The sequence below is a fragment of the Balaenoptera physalus genome (assembly GCF_965194825.1).
Source record: "Balaenoptera physalus genome assembly, contig: HAP1_SCAFFOLD_2335, whole genome shotgun sequence".
NCBI classification, from domain to species: domain Eukaryota; kingdom Metazoa; phylum Chordata; class Mammalia; order Artiodactyla; family Balaenopteridae; genus Balaenoptera; species Balaenoptera physalus.
The window spans coordinates 40534-55571 of NW_028124472.1; positions in this window are offsets into that span (position 1 = coordinate 40534).

Consider the following 15038-nt stretch of genomic DNA (forward strand, 5'->3'; position numbering starts at 1 on the left):
TTTTTTTCCAGATTTTTATACCGAGGAAGGGTTTGTTCCCTAAAGTAGTAAGACTATAAAAGAATATCTGACTACCTGAACTCAAATTTTACTTTTTCGCTTTTTAAAAAAAATTATTTTTCTCTATTGGAATACTGACATCTGTGCAATTTTAACTCTGGTATACCGTGAACTGAACTCTATTCTTTACAAGGAAAAGACAAAAGTTTGAAATGTATGTTTGAACCAAATTAAATTGCCATTTTTGTATGTTAAATTCATGTGGTTGACCCTAAGACAACTTCTTAGGGCCCAGTGTTTCTGGTTAAGAGAAATTTTTTCCACCCTGTATCAGATTCCATCATGACCCTATTCTTTCACATTTACTCCTAATGTACCCTGTATGCCCATTATTGAAATTCAACAGCACTAAATCCTAGTTTTACAACAGGTCAAATTTCATTTCTTAGTTTTCCCATTCTATAAAATATACCATTCCTTGATTTTTGAAAAATGCTGAAGCCAGTATTTACTGGAAAACAATTCACTCTGTATTCAGGTTATGCAATGTTTTGGGAAATGTTTACCTATAGCGTGTAGGTTAGCTAAAATCTTTCATCACCCAAGACTTCTCTCTAACCACATGTAAAATGACTACGACTGTTCCCTCACCCAGAAGCCGCATTCTTGAGTATAGAGCTGTTTGGTAAAGCACTTGACAGCTGGTAGGGGCTCTCCCAGGGGTAAGTGCTAATTTCTATGCAGAATCTGTAGATTACACCCAGCATCTATCAAGTTAAGGATTAGATCACCTAAAATCTTAACTGTTAGCCACTCACCAGCCTGGCCAGCCTGACACCGTGCCAGCAAGAATACAAAAGATCTAGGAGCCCTTCAGAGACACCTGGTCCCTTGTACACAGGTGCAATCTGTTTGGCTTCTGAGGCAATTTCCACTAGTCCATTTTAAATGGGTTTGGCAGATGAGATAACATGTACTTCATGTGAAAGAAATGTTATGAATACCAGTTTATGGTTTAGGATCGCTAACATGCAGAAAGAACCAGGAAAGTGAAGTAGTATAGAAATTAAGAGAAATCCAGAGTCAAATGAAAAGAGGTTAATGTTCTTTAAAAAAAAAAAAAAAAAAAGGAACAGGTTAGGTGATTACTTAACTGCTGTGAGGGCAGCTAAATAATTTGAATGTGATTAGAGAAAGTCAGTGACAGCCTCAGAACCTAAGGTCCTCAAGAATATGTCGATCTCTACTTCAAGACCTCAAATTACTCTGCTAGCTTTTTCTTACAACATCTATTCCTTCATCTTACCGTTCTCAATTCTACTGACCTTTACTTCTAGCTCCCCAGATGGTGGCCCTTTATCTCCTCACTGTGGGAACCGACTCTTCCAAACGCAGGGCATCAGTGTTTTGTCCACCTCCCACTGCCCTCTCTCAACAAGGTCATCTCAGCTTCACCCTTTGACTCTCTGCTCGTGTCCAATGTGGCAGTGCTTGATGTTGGTTACTACTATGACCCATTTCTAAAACACTATCGCCAGGTTCCAGGAAATACAGGATTTCTATGGCTCACGGGCTAACTGGCCCCTTGTAATCCCCTTTAATCAACTACTTGAGCCCTCCTGTGTTCCCACAAAGTAGTTGTTCCCAATTTGCTGCACTCACTCCCCTGATCTGCCCACAACCCTAGATGTATCTCCTCAGGCTAGGCAGCAACCCCACCTTCCAAACTCCAAAACTCATTTCATCTGGCATTAGGAATAGATGCCTCACTTCTTAAGGTAACCCCTCTCATCTAAGGGAGAGGATTCCATCCCAACTCTTCAAATCAAATTTCTATATCCAACACCCCCACCACCAGGATGGTGGTGAGGATGGGGCAATTTGACCTTCCTCAGCCCTTGACATGTCCTAGTGTTTCTCAAGATGTGGTCTCCAGACCACCTGCCTCTCATGGGCTGAAAGTCCCTGTAAGAAATGAAGCTTCTCTAAATGCAATGTGGAATCCTAGAACAGATAAAGAACATCAGTGGAAAATCTGGTGAAATCCAAATGAAGTCTGGAGTTAACAGTAGTGCATTAATGTTGACTTCTTAGTTTAACAAATGTGCTATGATAATATGTTAATATTAGGGCAAAATGGATATATCTTTGCAACTTTTCTGTAAACCTAAGATAATTCTAAAAGTTTACTAAAACAGAACAAAAAGACCTAATTCTTGGATCCCAAATTCATCTCAATTCCTGGAGCTGAAGCCTGGGAATCTACATTTCTAATAGGAACCCCAAATGATTCTTATGCAGACACAAACTTGAAAACTAGTCTTTCAATTCCCTTTCCATTCCATGCCTGAATGGCTGCTTCCTCCTTGGTTTACTTACCTTAACCTGATTTCATCTTTTAGATCCTCTCAACCCTAAAATATAAGTACTATCATTATCCCCCTTTCACAGATGAGAAAGTACTAAGATGCAGTACACAAACGAAGTACTAAGAGCTTAAGTAATTTGTTCAGGATCAACAGCCCATGAATGATGGAGCTGGGAGTTGAATCCCTAATCAGTCTAGCTCCCAAATCTATGCACAGAACCATTCTACTTCCTCTCATTCTGTTGCACGTAAGAGCTCTGTAACTAAATCACTAAAAGAAGCATTATTACCTATTTCTCCAACTTCCTAAGTCCAACAGTGCCCCCCTTTTCCACTGGGGGGAATGAACAATGAGAAAGCATTGGGAAGATGTGCCAACTAGAGACCTGTACGGGTAAGGCACAGTGGCTCTTGCACCAGGATCCAGCTCAACTGCTGGTTTTTCTGTTCTCCCAAATGCCCTAACATGTACCAATCTAATAATGCTCACAGTACTCACTTTGATGCTAAATTAATTATCTCAGGTTTACTAAGCATCTGTCCAGATTGTCAGGGAAGTGCCAACTCTAAATCAATTTACAGTTGGCCCTCCGTATCCACAGGTTCTGCATCAGTGGATTCAACCAACCATGGACTGAAAATATTTAGGGAAAAAAATTTCAGAAAGTTACAGAAAGCAAAACTTGAATTTGCTGCACACCAACAACCATTTGCATTGTATTTACAACTACTTACTTAGGATTTGTATTTGGTGTTATAAGTAATCTAGACACGACTTAAAGTATAAAGGAGGGTGCGGGGGAAGATGGGAGGATTGTGCGTAGGTTATATGTAAATACTGCACCGTTTTATATAAGGGACTTGAGCATCCATGGATTTTGGTATGGGGTGGCACGGGGGGGAGGGAGACTACTGGAACCAATTACCCACAAATACAGAGGGAGAACCATATATCCTTTTATCTTATCTGGGTTCCCTGACTTGTATTTAGACCTTAATACAAAGTTGTGGATCTAACTGCTGAATGATGAAGTTTTGGGAGTTTCTGACTGCAAACCAGACACACACAACAACAGCAGCACTTCTATCCAAATTGCTTCAGTACAGAGTATAGATGGAGGGTTGATAAAATAGAACACAATCTCAGGTAATGTCTCTGTTCTTATGTGTATTTTCCTTCATTTCTTCAAGTGAATCATGAAACAATCACAGGATCAGCAGGAGAAACCTATGAAGTATATTCATTCAGGTAAAACATGTTTTCATTAGTTCTCCTTCTGGTGACTGGAATTTCTTTGATTTTATTATCAATAAAAACGTTGCCACTTATATTCAAAGTACATCCGAGAAATCTGATCATGAAGTTAGAATGCACATACCTCCTTCAGATACTCTTAGAAAACAGTGTCTCTCCATGAAAGCATGAGAAAAATACTTGTACAGCATCTTATTTGCTTTACCATTGCTTTAATGCACTTTAAAATTTATCTACATTAATTGGGAACAAAGAAACAAAAATAGACATTTCTTTGTTTTTCATAAATAACTACTCTCCATATTTGATATAAATCTCAAAGCATTATTTTAACTTCCCACAAATATAATACATACAATTTTTTTTTCTGAAATAATAAGGTCAGCAAATTAAGTATCTTGACACTAATATAACCACATACAACTGCTATTCTACTGACTTCCAGGAACAAAACAAAAACAGAAAACTTCTTATCAAGATGCTCTGGGTTTCCTTTTGCTAGTGTTAGGGATCTGGAATTATAATCATCTGCCAGTAATCATTTTATAGATTCTAGTTGACTGTCTACAAATAAAATATCGCTGGCTCTGCTTTGTGAGTTCTGGATTTGACATGACACTGACAATACCGCATGGGACAGGCACTATACACACATGGAAATCAGGAAAAGTACTGAATGCCCTGGACTCGAACTACTGACTCAGTATGTGCCTCACTTGGCTCAGTAATAAATTCACCTGCACCAAACCCGTATCAAAAGTCACTAAATCTCTCATATATATAATATATATTATTTATATACGCACCCACAACACATACACACTATACATACGGTTTGTAACAACATGAAGTAATATTGTCTTCAAATGATGTACCACAGACTGAAATAAATCCTGTAATTGTCATCAAGCTGCTAGAAGCTTTTGAGAGTTCTGAGCCAGGTTACTTAGTTACTTTCATCCTGCCTACCCTTCATTCACCCTGCTTTAATGTCTTGGTAGCTTTTTCTTTCAAAACCACCCTCCTCAACCCAGGCGTATTTCTTTCCCAGGATCACTTGATCGGACTTTGGAGGCAAGAAAGGGCATGCAGGGGGAGCAGGAAATCCTCAGCCACTGTACCTCACACCTGCCTAGATTTGTGATGTTCTCTGTCCTGTTGGCCACATTTGGTGTTAGAAAGCAGCTATTCAAAGCTTTGTCCCTCCTACCCCCCTTGGTCTTTCTGTAGAGCACAAAAGTGAAAGAAGCCTCTTTAGCAGGGGTAGCAGTTCATTAAAATATACAACTACATTTCCTAGCTCTGGGGTTCCCATTCTGTACTTGAGACTGCAGGTCACGGATGCTGTTATTAAGGTGCGGTGTGGGCTCCATGAGGTTTTCTCCTGGCAGCCGGTGTCAGGATTAGCGCAGCCCTAGCCCAGGAGGAAACGGCCTAATGAATACCAACTTGGAAACAGTGGTGTCAGCACGTTATTTAAGCTTGTACATTGCTCACAATTACACACAACACACACACAGGCTTATCACTGGAAATGACTACGAGAAAGCATGACAAAGGTTTGCAAGGATAAACCAATAAGGCACCAAGAATACTTATTTTCAGCCAATTTAGATAACTTCAAAGTGTGAGGTTAATAATATAAATTAAAATGACTTCCTAAGTCTTATCAACTGATTTACTGAGAGGTCACATATTAGTTCCTTCTAAATCTTTACCCCCTAATCTGTGATGGGAGACGTTGCTTACAATTGAACCATGAAAGGGACAGCCCAAAAGCTGTACATGTGAAACTACACTGGGCCTTAAATCCTCACTAAAATCACAGAGCTGGCTGTGAAGAAGCTGCTAAACCACCCCACAACCTTCCATTTTATAATTGTTTTCATGAGTGTGGATTGTTTGCCTAATAAAAATAAAAATCAGAAGAAAACAGCATATGAGATGGAAATAGGGGGCGACCATAAGTAGATGGGCTTCTCTGCCCTGGGTAGCGGGAGGGGTGGCTGAGGTAAGACTTGAGGGAAGCAGGTGGGCTTCATCTTTGAGGGAAGGGAGGGGGAGAGCAGCGGTGAGAACAGAAGCTGAAAACAGAGGCAGCTCTGAGAGTTGGCCTGGACCTAGACCTCCAAATGCATTACCTGTATTGCCTCTCCTTGGCTTAGTATCCTTTGTCTTAACTGTCTTTTTTTCTTTTTTAAAGTAAATTGGTTGTTCTTTTTAGGTTTGGTATGTTGCCAAAATGAAAAATAGTTGTTTTAACAGGAAGAATTAAATCACTTCAACCACATCATCCCACAACTTTTAGATACATTCTGCATCATCTTTACACTCCTCCACAAAAAAAAAAAAAAGGAAGAGGAAAAACCCAAATTAGGCACAATGACCTAAGGCAGCAGAATAATCTATGTACTTTCTGGGAAGACATGTTAACTGAGGGAAGAGGTCAAGGTGATCAGAAAAGTTCCTCATTTGAAAAACAAGAGAGGAACTGGCCCTCAGGCAGGGGATCTATTTCAAGGGTCTAAGAAGCTTCTGAACAAGTAGAGGAATTAGATGTGCAAAAAGTTCTGTAGCTCTGTGTACAAGGTTTTGTCGAATATACTGAAATTTTGATTCAGAGGATGAGTGTGTAAGAGCAGTGCATTTTTAGAAACGTGAATAGCTTCTGAAAGTCCATGAAAACTATAACACCAGGCTTCTTTCCACCAGCAAAGTGCTTAAATACACTATGGAAACTATACACTTGTTTACTTAATATCCATAATGTAAAAACTGACCTGGGCTTAAATCTGACTTTTCCAACTTTGGTATAAATGAAGCGCAAATCCCTACACTTGCTGTTTTTCTAGGGAGACATCCTCAAATTTTAATTGTTTTTGCCATTTTAGCTTCTTAAATTTAGTCCCCACTCAGTCCTGGTCACTGGTATTCTGCTGGCCAATGCACTGTCACCCCCTTCCCCAGTAATGGCCTCACACTCTTCTTGAATGAATGGTTAAATAGATTAGGAAAGCAAACAGAATTTTTAACAGTAAAGTATGTATGCGTGGTGTGTGTACGTGTATTCATCAATACATAGGCTTTCATATATAAATGAGGGAATGGTTCAACAGATTAGAAAAGCAAACAGAATTCTCTAACAGTAAAGTGTGTGCTCATCACTATATAGGCTTTCTCAGAAGAGGAGCCGCAGTGGAGTCACGGCCTCGGGCTGACTGGCCTCTCCCGCCCAGCCTGGGTCACCTGCTTCTAATGCCCGCCGGGAGGCTCCGCCCCGGCCCCGCCCCTTCGCGCTGGGACTCGGTTGGTGGGCCGCCCCGCCACGCTCTCCGCGCGTCCCCGCCCACTGCCCCTCGGGCTCAGCCTCTCCCCAGGCGCCCTCCGGCCCCGCCTGGAGCTGGCAGCCGAGGAGCGTGGGCCAGTCGCCGGCCGGGAAGCTATGGGGGGGTGGGGCGAATGCTAATCACGCCTTCTTGAGACACGGAGCGGGAAACCCTAGCTAGAAGTCCCTCCTGAGTTCTCTGCTGGCGTCCACTGGTGCGGGGCTCACTTTCCCGTAATGTTCTAGCTTATGAACCCTAGCTTCCAGGGCACCTACCGGGTCTCCTATCTGCAGCTAAGCATCCTTAGAGTCCAGCGCTTGTTTAAAAGAACTGCTCAAAGAATCATTCTTAACCGTGGCACCTGTCTCCTCTCTGCGCTGCCCTCACCAGGTGAGCTCAAATTGAGAGAAGTACAAATGCTTACTGAGCCCCTACTGTGTGTCAGACGGCGCGTTAATCGTTCTCATCTTAATACAGGATGTCTCAGATCCTTACAACAATTCTTATAGGTGAAGAAACAGAGTTTAGAAGCATACCAAGGGAACCGAGCTAATGATAGTTCCCCCAAGAAAGCCACAACCTAGATAATCTTGTTCAGCGCGGTATTCCGACCGCCTAGCACAGAGTAGGCTCTCAAATGGCAAACCCGGGATTCGAACCGAGATAGTTGGGACGCGACAGCCACAGTTTTTACCACCTCCTCCCCCCTCCCCCCATATGCGACCGGTTATCTCCCAGGCTTTAACCTTTACTTTTGCATTTCGTAACAAAATCTTACTGTTGCGACAAGAAAGTGATTTTCTTTCTGTCTTTGGAAGACTCCAGACGTGTTAGTCCTTTATCAGTTTATCGGGTTAAAAATCCAGGCAGTTCGAAGTCGCCCGCAGAGAAAAGCAACACTGGCTCCGGGCTCTGTGATGGGCAGGGGCCGCCCCCCACCCCACCCGGGGCTACCCGCTGCTTAGCTGCGCACCCGCGCGCCGCCGGGGATCCGGGGCGCACGGAGCTGCGGGAGCCCGCGCGAAGACCTGCTGGGCGCCTCGACCACTGGGACGCACTGTGGCGCTCTCCAGATGGGTTATTATGCTGCAAGTTTTAAATGTCCTAAAAATTCCTCTTTTCTACATGTTCTAATTAGGTTGGAAGACTGAGGTGTTTAACATTCTTGAAATTCATTCACACGCTTACAAAGAGGGTTTGAATTGTTTCCCGCTCCCCCCACCCCTTCCTTCTACTGGAAGAAGGCGGGAAAAAGGCAGGAGGGCCTGAGTTCTTGAGGGACTCAGGACTGCACTTTAGGGCTGAGTCGTTCTTGTGTCCTGGATCCCACTTACACAGACTGGGAGACAAAATTGCAGAATAGCCCTCTTCCTCCTGCTTATCAACAAGACTTTGTGAGAAATAATGAGGAATACGTGTATTAATCCCAGCCTCAAAGTTAAAAGAAATAAATATAAATCTCTTCACAAACATTAAAACCGTTAATAAATATGTTTAAAATGGACTTTACCTCTTTCATTCCCTGGGATTCTACAGGTGCTTATATTTTTTTGGTTTTTTTGGAACTACTTGGCACTCAGTGTCGGCAAACATCCCAGGGTTGAAAGTAGTGGGAGTTGAAAAGCTATGGAATAGCAATCAAAAAGAAAGGGAAACCCTCAGTGGAAAGTATGCACAGATTGTGAACATGCCAAGAGAGGCTGCCTCATTCTGTGGCCTGGATGCAACATGTGTATTATTGGGGATGGACAAGTGTTGGCTAATAATAAAAATTATTTGAAGTTGGAGAATGTTAATCACTCATGCTGGAATTTAACCAGAATACATGTGTTATTTCACTTGGTTCTGACTCAAAGGATGTTATCTCCTAGTCTGTAAACCTCTCCCTTCTTAATCAACAGGGAGATGTTATTTTTGCTTGGAGATCTCTAATAATAGTAGTAATAATAGCGGGAAAACTTGGCCAAAAGAAACGTATTTTGCATTGTATAGCTTTTTGTATCATTTGAATTTTTGCTTTTCTGCATATAGTATTTCACTTTAAAGGCAGTTTAAAATATGCTGTTTAACATGTATTAGGCAGGGTGCTACATAATTCATTTCAGTTAGCTCATTTGATCCTCACAACAATCAGATGGAACTGGCATCATAATGGCTTCCTTGAAGTTACATGTTTAGTCCATGGAAAGGACAGAAATCACAATTTTCTTCTGAGTCATAGTTATTGTTTAACAAACTGGAAAACACTGAATTATTTTTAAAGATGCAATTTTTAAGCAACTAGAACATTGCCAGGCATTCTTAGCTATTAATTCACTCATCTATCCTTCCATCTAGCCATCCATCCATCCATCCATCCAAAAACACCAAATTTCTGACTTGAAGACACTACTGTTATATTAAACGTGTTGCTAAAAAGTGGAATTCATGAGGTTCAGCTTAAATTATTGTCCAAGGTGTACTTATTAATTGATGAAAATACGGAGGATCATGCCAAACATTCCATCTAGTAAGACTGTGACATTTTGAAAGTTTTGAAGTATTGGTTTTGGATTTTGTAATCAGAGAATAGTTATTGCATTTCTAATCTTACTATACTTGTATTGATTAGACATATTGAGACACTTGAGAGTTCAATGCTATAGGAATGACTGGACAGGTAGCCTCTGTATACTCTTCAGTATCTTGATAATCAAGCCTGGAACAGTGTGCTGCCCATAGATGCCTTTGGTAAATATTTGTGAAATAAATGGATGAATAAATGGCAACTGAGATTAACTTTTTAAACTTTAGCAAGTGGCATTGAATCCTTGGATAAAGCTTACCTTATGAGCTATATATATCTCTGAGGTTGACCCTACCCTGTTAAATGCAGCATGAGTCCAAACCTTGGCTCTTCCTTTACTAGCTGCCACTTTGGACAAGTCACACAACAGCTCCAGGTCCTCTTTCCTCATCTGTAAAGTGGAGTTACCCCTCATAGAGTTGTAGTGAGGGGTAAATGAATTTATATGGTGAAGAGCTTAAAACCATGTCTAGCACCTCGTAACTCTATTTAAGTCTGTTATTAGTTTCTACTGGGTTCATGCTATTTTTCTGTTTTCCCACTCTATTTTCTTTTGTGTATCACTTTAATAATGGGAAAAAAGTTACATTTTTTAGATGTACAGGCATACCTCAGAGATATTGTGGGTTTGCTTCCAGACCACTGCAATAAAGGAAATATCACAATAAAGTGAGTCACATGGATTTTTTGGTTTTCCAGTAATGTCTATAAAACTTATGTTTACACTATTCTTCAGTCTATTAAGTGTGCAAGAGCATTCTGTCTTTAAAAAAAGTACATATTTTAATTTAAAAATACTTTATTTCTAAAAAATGCTAACCATCATCTGACAACTCAGGGTTGTCACAAACCTTCAATTTGTGAAAAAGCAAAGTCTGCAAAGCGCAATCAAATGAGGTATGCCTGTACTTTATGTCTGAGCACACTCCCAGCTGTCACCAGCTATCTCTAGCATTTAGATATTAGCTAGATTTTATGCCAAAGCAGGGATCATTTCACTTGCCCTGGATCAAAGTGCGTACACCTGACATCAGCAACCAGCCCGCAAGTGTGCGAGTGTGCCCAGGGCTGGCACAGGACAGACACCCACAAGCCAACTTGAAATCCCTCACAGGTATTTCCAGACTAGCTTTTTCCATGTCCTAGAGCATTTCTGATAACTCCTGTTCTCATCAGATCAGACACCTCTAGATGAGAAACCCAGACACTAATCAGAGGATTAACATCATGAGTCATTTATCCAGGTTCATAATAAGAATGCCTTGTTCACATTATAAGTGGAATCATTCAACTGTAATCTTTAGTCCTCTCCCCTCCTCCACTGTGGTGGCGATTATAGAAAAGTAAGAGCTTCTTTCTTCTTTCCCAGAGGCGATGGAAGCGCTAATCTTTCCTACTCTCAGCAATGGCTCTCGGCTGCACATTACAATCACCTGGGGAGCCTTAAGATCTACTGATGCTTGGGCCCTACTGAATCCGAATCTCTGGCTGACGGACCCAGACATTGTTTCTTGGTTTCGTTTTATTTGTTTCTTTTTGTTGCCGTTTTGTTTTTAGCTCTCCAGGTGATCCTGATTTTCAGCTAGGGTCGAGAGCCACTGACATAGATGGTTTTGTTATTTCCTCAGCACAGCCCCAAACTTGGGCCTAGCTGGATCTTCTGCAGAAAAGGGTTAATCACATCATGATGTAAAATGGAACACCTCGGGAGAAAGTATAGAGAAGTACGTTCTAGTCTAACTGCATGTGAGTCTGTTTGGGCTGAAGGAAAGTATATGTATATGAAGTAAAAAATATGTAACAGAATTGTGGTACAGTGATGGCACAGTCAGCAACAATGGTAGCCGTAACAGTAACTGATGGGTATTGGGCATTTCCAATGTGCATGCACTGTGCTAAGCATTTTACATATATAATCTCTTTTACCCCCAAGAATCCTGTGAGGTTGATATTATCAACCCCATTTTATAGATTAGGAATCTGAGGTTCAGAAAGTAACTTGCTACACAACGGCACACACCTTCCAACTTGGGTTTTCCTCGCTCCAAAGGCTATGCTGCCATTGATTGCAGGCCTCGTTGTAGGCCCAGCAGTAGAGGGTCCTGAAAACCACCAGATGGTAACTCTTGAGATAAGCAACTTCCCTTGTTCCTTATCATCCTTTTCCTGGGGACCAGGTCAAATGTTCAATTCTGGTGTGGCCTCTTGTGTGGGGGACTAAAGTACGGAAAAGCTGAGGGCTCTGGATTCATCTAGAATCCAGTATAAGTCTAGAGCCACTTGTTCTTTGGGCTTTGCAGACCAGGCATGAGGTGGGGCACCCTTTAGACTAGATTTCAGGACCTGTCTGGTATCTTGGCAGAGGGAGCTTCAGTTCGGTAAATATTGATGCTGCACATGCTGTGAGCCAAACACTGGTGCCAGGGGTGCAAAGATGAAGAGGCATGGGCTTACCAGGCAGGACGTGGTGGGAGCACAGAGGAAGCACCTGGCCCAACCTGGTGGCTCAGGGAAGACCCAGGCTGTGCCTGGAAGGCTGAATATGAATTAGGTGATCTATGAGTCAGGGTTTAGTACAGGAAGAAACCACTCTAGGTGTTTCAAACAGAGAAATATTTAATACTGAGAATCAAACAGAGGCTTACAAAATTGATGAGCTGGAGGGGCAGAAGTCAGGGGGGTACCCCTGGGCTATTGAGTTCATGGGCCTACCACAGTAGCTATGTTCCAGAAGTTGGGATGGTGCTGCAGCAAGGGCACTTCACACCCATGAAACTGGTGACTGGACACTGAAACAGGACATGGAGTCCAACAGCATTAAATGCCTCTTAACATTATTGCTCAAACCTTGCTGGCCAACAGCAACAGCAACAGAACGATGCCTTCTCCTTGCATCTGCCTCCAAATCTTACACAGGTGCACCTGATTGACTGAACTTATTTCAGATCAAGACCCTAGCTGCAAGGGAGTCTGAAAAAAGTAGTTTGGCAGTTCGCCATCTCTTCAAGCAAATTACTAGAAGGATAGAATGGACGCTGGAGAGGCAATCACTAGTATCCACTATAGGTAAGGAAACTGAGAAGGACTTCCTAGCCAGAGGAATCAGCACAAGTAACGGGCACAAGGCCATGAAAGAGCACGATTCAAGTGGTGAACAGCTGGGCATGGCTATGCTATCAGAAGCATCTGAATCAAGGTTTTTACCTGAAAGTGCACTCACGTCTAATCAACATATTTTTGATTAATTAGATTCGTATGTACACTGTACACATGACACTCTTTCCTATTGATACAGCGATTGATGTATTCAACTGACTACTAGTGCAGAGGAGAAAGGAAAGGAGCAAAAAGCATGAAAAAGAATAAATAAAATTGTTAGGTAATAGTCATCCACAAAGAAAACAGAACATTAACCTTCCCCAAGCCTAATGTTGCAAACACTGTTGATTATGTGCCGAGGAGTCATCTCCCCTTTTTCCTTCCTAACAAAACCCCCGTTATTTGTTTTGTTCTGTTTTGTTGGGGAATCCACCCTTTTCTGCATAGCCCTGTGCTTCAGGAGAGGCAGGAGCTTCAGGTCAAGCCCCAAGGAGTAACACGTGATTAGTCTAACTGCTCGTGTTTCTCCCCTTCTTCTTATCAGCGTTTAGGTTACATACATGCATGGGACACAGTTCTAGCCAATAAGGCGTGGTGTGGGGGCCAGTGTGAGGTAAGTCTGTCAGGGGCTTATGGGAAAGATCTTACTCCAAAGGAGAAGCAGTCCTCTCCCCTGCTGGGTATTGTTTTGTCTGCCTGTGATGCCTACCACTGTGGGCACCATCTTGCAACCACAAAGGAGCTAAGTTGACCCAGTGAAGAAGGATGGCATTGAGGCTGCCTGAACTGTTGGCCTCCAGACTTGTTGTTATGTGATACGATACGCTGCTTATTTTTTAATACATTTGAGTCCCTGTTTTCTTTCACTTGCAACCAAGAACATTGTAACTACTACATGCAGTTTGTACACTTAGGATGAGCTCTGCCCACTTAAATTTGGCTAATGAAGTCTCTGGAGGAGATTTAAGGAGAAAAATTTATTCCCTTTTTTTTCCACCAGAAAAATCGTTGTTTATCCTTCAAGAGCATTCAAGACCCACTCAAATGTCATTTCTGTCAAGCTGAGTGCTTTGTTATTGCCTGTACTCCCACAGCCCTCCCACTACTTCTCTATTACAGCACTTTACTCATATACTCTTTCAGCAAATATTTATTGAGTGCCTATTTTGGGCTTGGTAGTGTTTTAGGCACAGGGGTTACAGTAGGAAACTAAATGCATGGAGATTCCAATCTAGTAGAAGACAGACAATGAATGAAAATATTTTAATGTGATGACTCTTATCAAAGGGAAAAAAAAAGAATTCTTGTAAAAGAGGGGGAAATAACTACCTTGAAATTTATTTTATTGTACTGTGATTCTCTGTTCATATGTCAGTTTTTTCCACTAGATTGTGTGTTCTTGTAACCTCACATCACCCACCACTTCCCTGGGGGATTGCATTTTCCAAAGATGGCTGCGAAAACCTCTCCCCTCCCACAGGTTTTTCTGCAATGTGATCTTGCCATTCCCCATAAGGGAGGGATGTAGGAGGTCCTAAGTCTCCTCCTCTTGAATCTCAGTGGGCTTGTGACGGTTTTGACCCATGGACTGTGTTGGAAGTGATGCTCTAAAACTTCCATGGATAGGTCATAAAAGGCCGTGTAGTTTCTACCTGGGTCTCTTGGGACACTTGTTTTTTGGAAGTGCTTTTTCTTGGGACACTCCCTCTTGACACCTACATATAGATGCTCCACTTGACAGTCCCAGCTGAGTGAGCCTTCAAGTCATCCCAGGTTAGGTAAAGAAGCTTCCAGATAATTCCAGCCCCCAACCTCAAGTCATTCCTAGTTGTTCAAGTCTTCCCAACTGAGGCCCCAGATGTCATGAATCAGAGACAAGCCATCCCTGCTGTGCCCTCTCCAAATTCCTGATCCACCGTATCCATGTGCATAATAAAATGCCTGTTGGTTCACACCACTACTTTGGAGTGGTTTGTTACACAGCAGCAATGACTGGAACCCCCCAGATCTGCCTTTCTGTGAAATTTTAATCCAGTAGACAACTTTTTTTCTTTTCACCTGACCCAGTTGGTGATCAACTTATGCACTGAAGCTTGAGAACTTTCATCCATCTTTCTTTCATCCCATTGAGTGTCGCTGTTGATGATATGCATGTGAAATGTCTAATCTTTTAAAACACAAATCTTCACCATTGATCTTAATATCCTGCTGCAGTGAGTTCCCCAGTTCAATTGTGTGCAGTGGGAAAAAAGTGCCTCCTTTTATCCATTTTAAACATGCTTCCTTTTCATCTCATCTTGTCCTCTTGCTCTTCCCCAAGTAAAGTGATTTCCATTGTGTGGGTACCTAGACACAGAGAACTGAGTTGAGACAATAATCTTTCTTTGGTTACCCAGAAGGCCTCGGGCGTGCTGCGACGGGGAG